At 41.3% G+C, this 12,257-nt stretch overlaps 1 protein-coding gene across 1 annotated transcript in view; it reads left to right on the top strand.

Annotated features, from left to right (window-relative positions):
- The window catches only part of MAPRE2 (microtubule-associated protein, RP/EB family, member 2), a 75,026-nt gene that overhangs the window by 701 nt on the left and 62,068 nt on the right, over positions 1-12,257 (top strand). The window lies entirely within an intron of this gene.

The following is a 12,257-nucleotide window of genomic DNA, read 5'->3' as shown; positions in this document are numbered from 1 at the left end:
TCAATGATACCAGGAGATAGGAGGCCCACAAGGTGGCAATGTTTCGAAAGCCTTCAGAAAGGATGCGCCTGGAACAGACCTGGGCTTCCTGCGGTTGCCATCGCTTGCTCCCCTTGTATCATTGCTGCTGCATCTGGGCTATTAAACAAGAAATCTTCACTGTTGCCAAAATGGAACATAGGATACCCGCTAATAAACCTCCTATTTGAACAGATTCGCTATTGACAGTGCTCACCATACTGTGCTGAATACCATACGTGCCTTTTCCCTTGGCAAGGCATGTGCTGCGGCATTAGTGGTTTGCAATACAGCGTGGGGTTCCTTTATTCATATCTAGTACTGAAAACATGCGTAGCACTGAAGTGATGCTAGGGCTGTGTAACGAAGAACTTTCATTTTAAAACATACCACCGCATTTCTGCTAATGCTTGAAAAGCTGTTACAGTGTATACATGCTAACTTTGGATGTAGGAGGTATCTCAGTTTGCAGTGATACTTTTTGTGCTTTGTAGTTAAAAGTAAAAAGGTTTGAGCTATTTTAAAGACTTGTTTCACAGTGAAACTAGGGATTTGCTCAATTTATGTAATGCCCTGAAAAAAACTTAAATATGTTTGCAGAAAGATTTCTCTAGGTGCATGACAAACACGAGAACTTATTCAGATTAAGTTCTATGGGAAATCCAAGAATTGCCTGTGTTTGCTGGCACAGGCACAGGTAAGGAGAAGAGACTGACACTGGGAGAGAGAGAGTTAAACGAGGAGCCACAGAGTTCAGATTCATCAGGTTGCAAGGGAAGAGTTACTTTCACAGCAATTAGAAGATATGCAGGGCTCAAGTGTACCTGGAGATTCTCAGGAGAAGAACAGTCTATAATTTAGAGCTGAAAGAGGCTTGTATGCGTTGAGGATGAAGCAATAGCCCTAGCCTACAGGAGGCACCTGAGAGCAAAAACTAGGAAAACGTAAAGTCCTCCCTCTGTGGACGCGCTCCTTCCTGTGAAGGTGTTGCAGATGGAAGTGCAGAGGGGCAATGCCCTGTGCTGGGCCACGGGTGGGTTTCATCTATCGCTTTCTACTCTTGCACGGAGTAGGTGCCGCTGCTCAAAGTCAAGCTTTGTCACTGTGGTTATACTGGCATTGTCACAAGCACTTTGAAACAACAGGAAATCTGAAGACGACTGCAAGTATTGAGATAGTGCGCGGCCACCAAATGGACATTAATAAAAGCAGACTGCGTCCTACCTGTCTAATAGAAACTTATCTGACATGTGCAGATTTCCTGCAATGAGTAACCCTCTCCGTGAAGCAACAGACAGCTTTCCAGCATATTCCCCCCGGATTGCTGCTTACTGTGTAGCCTTTCCTCTCCAAATCCCTTAGTCCTTATGGCCTATTATATGTCAGAATAAAGATCTAGCTATCAGCCTTCTAATACCAGAGATTCATTATATTGCTAGAGAATTAGCTGAGCTATTACAATTGCGAAAGCCAAATCCATGTAACATGCTAGTATATACTAGTTTTCGCTTGGGAAACCTTCCAGTCGGGTTTCAGTGCCTTTGAGCCTGACAAATGGGTGTATTTTTTCATGGAGTTAAGTTATATGGACAACAACGTGAGGAATGGATGTTGGAACATCCAAGGAATTTTACAGTTCTCACATCAGGCGCTCTCCTGTGCGAGATGTAGATAAGGGGGCTTTTGGCAGTTACAATTCCTTGCTTGATGTATTATCACTAAAACATTTACAATACACCCTAACGTTAGAAAGCAAGTCCGGTTTCTGCTGGAACATTAGCTCAGGAATTACCTGTTAGATTTCAGTAATTTTGAGATAGGGTAAGAGAAAGCAAATATATTAAAAATATGTATATACACATGTATATAAGTATGTTTGTATGATGAACTACTAATTCATGAAGTGTTCAGGGGAGATCTGAACAGAAAGGCCTGTATGAGCTTTTCTCTTCCCTGCACAGAAACAAATGTTCTCTGGTCATTCATGCTAAAGTTACTTAAACCAGGCAGACTAAAGAAGGGTTTCCTCTCACTTCTTTCTCCTTAGCTCCTGGCACCAGCACTGGTGCAGAATAAAATACTACTACTAGATAAGTGCACTTTGTTTCCCACTTAGTTCCCCACTGCTTGTTTCCCCAAACTGGTCCCCATAATGTCCACCAAAGAAGACCTGACTTCCCTAAGGGCTGCATTGTACCTTCAGCCAAAAGACTGAAGAAGTATGAAACAGGTGAACTTCTGGGCTGAGCAGAGTGCTTCGAAAGCATTTCCGTTCTATGGAAACACCACAAGGTCCACCAAAATGCAGTGGAGCACATCTGCTTAGGAGTCAGGCCTGCACAGGACACAGCTGCTTTATAGCTGGTTTTGATCCAACATGAGAAAACTGGAGACCTAAATCCTGAACCTAAGAGAGCAAAGTTAACCGAAGTGGAATGTTTGTTTATGGCTGCGCGCTCGTCAGCCCCGTTCCCTTCTTAATTTAGGAACTGGGTAGCTTGGATAGCCTTTTATGGTGCTGTCTGAAAATATTCTGAACTTTGGGGTGATATTTATTTTTTTCAGTGCCCAATACCAAAAATTATCCCACAGGAGCACAGCAAAGCGGCTGACTCATCAGGAACGTAACTTTGCTTTTCAAAAAGATAACGTGTGGTTTTGTTCAGAGTTAATAATGAGAGCCTTTCCAACACAGAAGCTGTCAACAGCACTGACATACATTCACAGTTACAAAAACGCATAGCCTTGTGGTTGGAGGTTTTATTAAATAGAAACCTCATTTTCTACTGTAATGAGGAAAAGACACTGTTTTCATGCCACTTGTACCTTTTGTGCTCAAAATGTTACAGAAGCCTTTTTTTCATTTTATACACAATATGACTGTTTAGAGGTTACAAAATGTTGCTACTTTGTGCCGTGACTGCTGAAGCCATGACAATATACAATAATATAAAAAAAGAATTATATCCTTATTTCTAATCGTCTTTTGTTGCTTTCTGTATTTTGCCTATCAATGGTGCTTCATTTAGAAGTTGGAGAATGTTTATTAAAGGATAATTCAATTAATGATTTGAGTTTTGCTCCAGCAGCAAAAAAAAAAATCCTTTTTTTTTTTTAAGGACCTTAAAAAATATTAATCCTTGTCAGATATGTCAAGTATTTGTAGTGCATCCAGATGCTATAAAAATAACTGTCATTTTTCAAAGCAGTTTCTAGATTTCATAAATATGATCTTGCAAATGTGCACAGGACCTACCTTGATTCTGTGCAGTCATCCTGAGTCTGCTGTCAGGCTGGATCTGTTAGGAAAACAGGATCTTTTTCTAGTAGTCTGTGTCTTGCTAGTCTTGCTCCAGCAGCGACTGCAAGTGTGATCACTTGCTGATCACTTTGATGTCCGGAAGGTGCTAACAGCAAAGTGGCAAGTAGCTCTAGATTTCATCTAGGGAAGGAAAGGCAAAGGGAGGAGAGGTGGAGAAAGGAAGGCAGATGGAGGAGTGTAAAAGGAAGATGGGAAGAGAAGCTTGGGCTGGCATAGTGGTGACTGCACACAGTGGTGACCCCCAAGTGCTGCTGAGGAATGTGACAAAGAACTGAGCTGCAACCAAAATGCTGTTGTGGGTGTGGCGGGAGGCGCGTGGAGCTCAGAGTGCCATGGCCGTGTTCCCATCTGTACTTTCTTCTGTGAAGTACACATGTCCCTGTTCTGTGGCGTGGTAGGCGCTGCATGGCTTACCTGGCCTCCTCTCCGATGCTGCTGCTATAGTCTGTACCCGCACATCAGGCGCTGGGATGCTGCGCTGTGGTGCTCAGGGCCTCCGGCAGCAAGGTAAAATTCAGGGGATGGACAAGCTCCCAGAAACCCACCATGCCTGCTAGGAGCCCAAGAGTAAAGAAAGGCTTAAAAGAGCTAATTCAAATATTGCACTTATTTTTAAGGAGTGTTTTTGGGTTGTTGCTGGCTTTTGTGGTTTTGGGTTTTTTGTTTCATTTTTTTCTTAATCCAAGTATCAGCATTTTCCAATATTTTTCTGCAATCACTGGGGCTGGAAACTTTGGTTTTCGTTAGCTGACTGCTGAGATTCTTATATAATTAAGTTGCTCTATGACCTGCAGCGTGGTCACCTTATATACTGAGTCACCTTATATACTGAGTCACAGTAAAGTGTGAGTCGCTGGCAGTGCACAGCATGCTAATGAGGTCAGGTGGAAGCAACATGCATTTAATTTGTCCTTACAGTAAAAATGTTGCTTATAATGTCTTCTTAGAGACTTGTTTAGCCTTAGGTAGAGTGTAGGAAGGCCACTGTTGTGTGCACTGCTGTTGCGTTACAATACAAGGTGGCAAAATTAGAGGTTTTTAGTGTCTTGGAACCTAGTAGTTTGTTGCCCTTGATACGCTTCCTGTTGTTAACTCAGGGCTTGCACTCAAGCCTAAATGTTGTAATTTGTTTGTTCCTGCCTGGGCCTGGAGTAGGCACAGAAACGGGCGTGTGGTGGGAGGCGTTTACGCATGGGCAAAGTGGATGGCAGCTGGCTCGAGCCTTAAGAGCCTCAGCTGGAGATCTGCCACCGAAGTCTGCACAGCTGCAGCCCCTGTTAAAAAGTCCTCTCTGAGTGATTAGATAGGCCAGGTACATGTCATGGTTACCATTTAGTGTGGAGAGCACCAGTTTTGCTTCTCTATGAATACCTGTTCCTCGTAGAAGAAAGCTGGCAGTGCCCCCACGTTAAGGTTTATGCGGTGGCTTCCATTAGAGCTTCATCCTCTTACACGAGGCCTGGATTTGGCTCACCGCTAATGACCTGAGCGGGCTGCATGGGATAAACGCCTTCTGAACAGCGATATAGGAAACACCCTTACGCTATATTGCGTGTTTTAAAAAGAAGAGCTGGTCCTTGTCTTGTGTCTGTATAAAAACACAATATTGACTGCGCTCAAGTATTTTCAGACTTGGTCTGATTTCATAGCTAGGATTTTTTTTGTCTAATATAAGAGGCTTCGTGTAATCGCTCTTTTAAATCTACAGCTTATGTTTGACAAGTGGGTCATTGGTTAATGGAAGCAAGTAAATCCAGCTGTTTATCTTTTCAGTAAGATCATGCGCTTTCTGTATGTTCTTGTCTGCTCAGAATGGAGATGTGTACATTTTTAATGGCACTCCCTGTATTATAGAGTAGGGGCATGAACTTTATATTACATTTCATTTGTTCCCTACATTTAAATAAAATAAAGACACAGTAGTACTCCAGCTGGTATCACATTTGATCCACAAATTTATGGCAGCGGTTGTGGTACTATAAATTTAATTACTAGATGTGGTTTTAAAAAGTCATTAATATGACTTTATAAGGAAAATTTACTATCGTACATTGCTTGCAAGTTTTCTTGATTCTCCATTTCTCCTCCCCAAGCCCCAGTATTTGCATGTGTTGCTGTTAGCAGATGTACCTTCCACTAAAGCAGGCCAGCAGTAGCTTTCTCCCAACTGGCTTTGCCTCTTAACAACCAGGCACGGACACTTTGGCTAATCTGAAATTTCAGGATTTCAGAAAGTGCTTGGTAAGCTTTCTGTAGGGTGCTAGTATCTAAATAAAGCACTTGCAGCACTAGGTTAATAAAAGGCTCAAAGCGTTCATAGAAACTTGGTCTAATATGTCAAGTTCCAAAAGTCCTCTTAGGGAATACCTGTCAGCGAGACAAGTTTCCTGACACAGTTTGCAAATCTTTTTTTTTAAATTATTTTTTTATTCAGAGTACTAACATAACTGTAGCGTGGTTAAAGCTGCCTGTGAAAATTTTTTCGTCTTCATTTGAAGGCTATTTTATTAATAAAGACTTTAGATAAACACTAAGATGATAATGAACACTGACTTGCCATTGGAAAAAGTCTGTTTTCCATCAATTAATGAGGAAACTAAAACTTTATGATTAGTAATGGTATTGTGTAAAGTAGCAATGAAATGGTACTTAGAAGAATAGTTTCTTGTCCCAAATGGTCTAGCATTTGCAAATAATAACTGTTACTTACAAGCCTGTTAAAGATCTAAATACTTAACAGCAAGTTAAAAAGCATGTGTGTAAGGAATTGTCAGCAAGTAAAGAACAGAATGCCTCAGATGCTTACATTTGGCCTGTAATGAGCATGAAATAACTAAGAGTAAGTCTATTTGAATGGTAGGACAAGTTTCTGTTAAAAAATTATGTGTAATATATTTATTTGTTCTAGCCCAAATAGGAACTACTCCTTGATTTCTCTGAGCTACTGATTGCAAGCAAATCCTCGCAACCTAGTTTTTCAGAGGTGCCGAGGTGCCTCGGGGGTTTCAGCTCTTCAGTATGTTAATGATGGCAATGTGTCACACGAGGTGTGTGAATTCTGGGTGTTATGCAGCCCTTAAATACAGGTGTCACTTCTTGGGTGTGAATGTGCATGCACCTTAGCAGGCAAGGACTGTGGCCCATTCCTCTCAGCCTGGATGAAATGAGGCGTAATTAGCTAATGACAGTATGTTAGCTGGACAATAGGTATGCTGGGGACTTTGTCTGAGGGAAGGAAACCAATTTCATCCAGGTTCTTTGCAGGTGGCTGATGAAGGAAAGTGGAAATTGCCAAAGGATTATGCCTGACAACGGAAGGGTGGGAAAGAATGGGAGAAAGAACAATGGGGAAGCCTCAGGTGTGGAAGAAATCCTGAGATAAAAGGGAGGAGCTCATGTAGTTGTAGCAATGGAGAAAAGGGATAGGATTTGCTTAGCTGCAGGGCTGGAAGTACTGTATGGATCAGGAAGCAAACTATGGAGGAAAGGATGGGGACCCACCATAGCGGTGCTGAGGGTGAAGCAGAGGAAGCTTGCACAGACTTGTGACAGTAAGTGTTTGAGGAAGCTGGTCGTAACAGCGGGGCCTGTTTCTGTATTGATAAAATGTGGAAAGCTGGCAGAAATTACTTTCTGTAAAATGCTATGAATGATAAAAAGCAGTTACCAAGAGAAGGGACAGGCAGCATACAGACAAAAAAGCACACCGCTTTCTGTGTAACTTCTTGGCATTTGCTAATTTGATGGGCGTGTGAGACACATTCGCTTTGTAAGAGGATGATTTGTAGTACGCTGTAAGGACATGAGGAAACTATTTGTAGAGTGTTTTGCAGCAAGGCACCGGATTCTTGGGCCAGGGTTTGCAATCGCAGAAACACTCATACTCTACTGAATGATTTGGCAGTGCAATTTTATTCCCGGTCAGGCATGAATGCGCTCTGTATTTCTGTCACATTAGCTAGAGTATGTAATAATGTTTATGTTGGCTTTTTGCTGGGTGTGGGAGGACAGACATTTAATTAACAGTTTCCTGGGACAAAATAACCCCTTCAAATCTTGGTGTGTAATGATCCAGCCCTTTCTGTCAGCTGGTTGAAGCATTTTTGATTCAGTAATAGGTACCCAAAACCTCAATTGACCATCTTCTGGAACCATTACTTTCTTGTGCCAGCCTTCTCCCTTCCTCTTTAGCAGTGGTGAGTGTCTTGGACAGTTTGGTAAACGTTGACAAATGTAATGTTCCTCGTGATGGGTTATAAACCCCGTGCAAGCTTCACGTGTTCAGTATCTATAATGGTGATACTGGACAAGGTGCAACACAATGCTGAACAGATCTTAGCCAATAATCATTCCAAAGCTTTTAAACTTCTCCTTATGTTACATGCAAGTATTGGATAGTCATGTGGGGCATTAAATTCTTGGATAACATGCAAATCAAATGGCTATTGGCTTCACAACTCTTGTTGTACAATGCTAACAGAGAATCATTGATCCCAAGAGCTGTTTTTAACTGTTCTTGAATTCTTAGTATGTAATATCAACGCCAAGTCAAGTTTTCAGCACAGTAATGTAACAAGTAATGTTGAAAGTCATCATCTGCCAATAAGGTATCATTTTAGCGTGGGATACAACCGTATCAGATTTTCATGTTAGAAACCTTATCAAATGGTGTTGCAAAGCTTCTCGTTTGTCCTCCCCTATGCCCCAATGTTGCTTTTATGAAATATATCATTAGACTGAAATGCCTTCAAAGTATATTGCTGATATTTTCAGTGTAGAATGTAAGAAAGGAACATCAGAAACGTAGATTGTCCACTCCTGCATGGTTTTTTTACTTGTCTGCATTTTTCCAGATACCTCTCTTTAGCCCCAAGAAAGCCAAAGATTCCTCAACAGCTGACAATATACAAAGAAATGCCAGATTTTTCTTCTACTCTCTCATATTTCCAAACCCTTCCAGGCTCTTACCATTTATAACTTGTTTCATTGGTTTTGTTTAGGATATGGATGTCTGAAGCTCTGACTTTTTCCAGTGATAACAGTCATAAGCTCTGCTGTATGGAAACTTGAAAATCCCAAATCCCTCTCTTCTAGAACATGAATCTCACTTTCATTTAATTAAGGTTTTGTCATTCTCTGAAAAAGTTTAGGAATCCAGGCTACCTGAACATTTTGAATGTTTTTGGCTTGGCCCTTCATAGTCTTTACATCTGAACTCTGACAAAACAAGCCTAGAAAAGTAGTTAACACCTCGCTGTAAATGGAAGTGGCAATGGTAAATCTAGGACAGCTCCAGCCAAACAATTCCATGTAAATGCAAGTGAATAAGCCATGAGTCGGCCTCCTGCCTCAATTCCTTTCCATCAGTGTTAAAGGCAGAGTGAGAGAGTTGTTACTTCAAGCATTTATTGATCACAGCCTCTGTTTACACGTTTTCAGATGAAAGCAGCTGTGCCTGAAACTCTGCTATAGCCCAGTGGATATCACCGAACACAAATGTAACAAACGCTAAAGAATTCAAAGTTTTGGTTTGGTCTGGAGTTAACGGAAGTAAAAATTTCTTCTCTCTGGAACCATCCTTCGCTGAGTGTTTCCTGCTCTCACTGGAGGTTTTTTGTTATGTAGGAAGTGTTGGACAAAAACGTTTCGGGTATTCGGTGTGAACTTCTTATGTTTTAAGTACGGAATCCTTTGATGTATACTGGAGAGTGTTTCCTTCTAAATAGGAATTTTTTTTTTCTTTAAAACAGCTGGATTTAGCTAAACCCTGAAAGGGTTGGATTTAGTAAATGTCCGCTAAACCTATTTATTAATTTTAATCTAACCATTAATATTAAAAGTATTTAACTAGTCTTAAAACATCTCTTCTATTCAAGGGTTTCTGAAATCCCGTTTCTGTGAACAAAAAAAATCCTGGTTTTGTAGACAGTATTTGAATCTTGAAATAATCCTCTGATTTCATTTGATTTATACAGTAACTATAAAAGGTAGCTGCTGCCTTTTTAAAGAAAAATACCCACAGGCTGTGGCTCTTGAAGACCTCTCTCTTTAGCGAGGAATTCATACGCTAATGGTCAGATTGGATTTGCAGCTTATTAGGCTAAATTTTCAAGTATGCTTAGCTGACAAAGACCCCAGGTTTCATTTTACTCTTCCTCACAGGCACAGAACACTTCTTAAAATATTAAATGTGACCTCTGAAATATAAACATGTCCGTATATTTAAAAATAGACTTGAATTACCTCATAGGGATGTGGTCCATGCACATTGTGTAATTGGGACAGCCCTCTCTTTCGTTCTCTTTATCTGTCTCTCTCCAGGGAAGGCAAATAATCAAGACTTTGCTTAAAGTGGCAACACTATAATCCCCAAGGGTGGGAAGCTCATTCTTTATCTACAGGATGTCTGGAGTGATAAGTAGCTGTTTTATTAAAACTCATGCAGTGTTTTTTGGTCTTGACAAAATTATCATTTGCTGTTTGGTATGGTGAGTTTAAATGCAACGCGCCCTGAAATTTAAGGCATAGAATGAAGTAATGGGATGGAGGTGGGAGAATTTATTCAGTGCTGTGTAAACAAAGAAAGTTATAGTTTTAAATTTTCACTTTTGAATTTTCGCTTGAAGTGATTTTACGCCACAGTGGGAGCTTTCCTTTGGGCTGATCGGTGTGGTTGACAGTATGTCAGTGAAGTGTGAGTTCTACATAACCCAGGTCAGCTTGAAACTTATCATACACCACATCATATCTGATACATGTTCACCGTGTCAGTAACGTTGCTGTTGCTAGTTCCTTTATGGACATTTCTGTGTCATACATTATAATTACAGGTTAGAACTGTGCACTAATTTAGGCTGGCACAAGCCAGTGCTCTCTAATAGATGGGCAGTTGCAGATACCTCATTTGTACTGCCCATAGATAACATGCAAAAGATGTCCTAAATCTTCTGTTCTTAATTTACTAAGCGAAACTTTTATTCGTGGTGTATACTATCAGAAATGAGGCTGATTCTGATGCAGCCTAATTAAGTATGCTCATGGTTATATCCATCTTACTGAATCTACTCATGCTGGGAATAAAGTATGTCTATGTACCTTAATGAATGGGGGCTTCCTTGAACATGCAAGATGTGCCCAAGGCTTAACAGAGTAACTTTTTTTTAGCTCTTCCCAAACTTTCTTCCTGGTTTGTTTTATTCACTTGTTTTCAAATCTAAACACTGTTGGCCAACTCCTTCACGGAGAGCCTGTTTCTGCACGGGTTTCTGATAAACACACACATTTGAGTGCTAGAAATAACTTTGATTTTGCTTTACAGTGTGTAGATCTGTTGCTTTGCAGAATTCTGTTAATCTTCATCCTGATAAAGGAAGACTATGAGAATAATTAAATTAGAAAAGCAGACTACATTAATCAGGACTGCTGCTTTACAGAAGCTGTTGCTACCTTCTAACTCTTTGTTTGCCTGAAATCGGGTTTTGTCATTCTCTTTCCCAGTAGAAAAACTGCACTTGTGACAGGAGTGTTCATGAAACTCCTCTGAAAAGTGAAGTATGTGGGCCAAACCTGTAGCATGGTGTTTGCTACAGTTTGAAGTCGTAGCTGAGGTGTATTCTGAGAGCAGTGCAGGGAATATCACACTGATTCCTTTAAGAACTTGAACATGAACAGAGATGTCAGAGATGAGGGATGCTCGTTGGCCACTCTAGGGTTAAATGCAGTTTTCTCGATCTCACCCCCTTCCCCACCCCACCCCCCAAGTTATCCAAGCAGTGGGGAATTTCTGGAATCATTAATTGTATTTATACTTTGGCTGTGTCACATACAAAGCTCCCTAAAACTGTGTGTGGGTTTTTTTAATCTTCTGACAAATATATCAGCAGAAGTCTCTAGCGCGGCCATCACCTCTGTTTTTAGAGGCTGTGCATCGGTCACTTCTTATCAGCGTTGAAATACTCATAACTTATTTCTACATTAGCTGCCTAGTATAAAATTCTGGCTCAAGCGTGCCTGAATTCTTTCTAGCACTACATTTTGGGCTTTTAGGGGATTTCACTCTCAGGCGTTATAAATTACGCTGCATGGCCTTTTTACTGCAGTAAGTGAGGCCTAGAGCAAGTGAGGAGAGAGGAACTGAAAACGAAACCTCTGAGGAGGAAGGAGCAACCAGATTTTGGAGAATGACGTTTAGGCCTGTTGCAGTGCTCACTAGTGTTTGCCCGGTTCACCACAGCAGAAATCAAAGTACTGGAATGCATGTGCTGGGGTAGGGTGGTGCCTCTTTCATCTTCAGCACACCTGGGACTTGCTGTGTGCTCTGGGGAAGTGTGGGATCACCTTGTAGCCACAGTCGGGTGGGAAATGGGGAACAGCAGGCTAACGTGGCACAGGAGTGGGTTGCCCTGAGAGGATGTGACACCTCCATCCTTGGAGACTTTCAAGATTTGGCTAGACTACGATCATGTCACCAAACATGACTTGATCTCGTGTTGGTGATGATCCTGCTCTGAGTGGGAGACTGGACTCGATAACCTCCATAGGACCCTTCCAGCCATTGCTTCTGTGGTTCTCAGTGCTTGAAGATCTATTACATCAGGTTTTGTAATTCCACCCTTCAGCATTAATTGCTTTCCTGGCTCTTTGCTTTGCTTAGTCTGCGTATTACTTGTGAGTACTAGATTTCGGTACTTTCAACATACCATAGGTGGGGTTCCTTTATCAACACCATGCTGACCTTTTATTTTTCAAGCTGCTTTTCTGTTTGTATGCCTACTGCATGTAAAATCTATAAAGGCAGCACAGATGCACAGGCATCTAGTAACAGCAACAGGTACCTCCTTCTTGTTCTGTGTCACTGGATCCACGTCTGAGACCTCTTTGCTCGGAACGATGAAAGTGGGAAGAAGATGCAGCTGGC

Source organism: Pygoscelis adeliae, unplaced genomic scaffold (genome assembly GCF_000699105.1).
Source record: "Pygoscelis adeliae isolate BGI_AS28 unplaced genomic scaffold, ASM69910v1 Scaffold108, whole genome shotgun sequence".
Taxonomy (NCBI): Eukaryota; Metazoa; Chordata; class Aves; order Sphenisciformes; family Spheniscidae; genus Pygoscelis; species Pygoscelis adeliae.
This window is presented reverse-complemented; position numbering and strand designations above follow the sequence as displayed.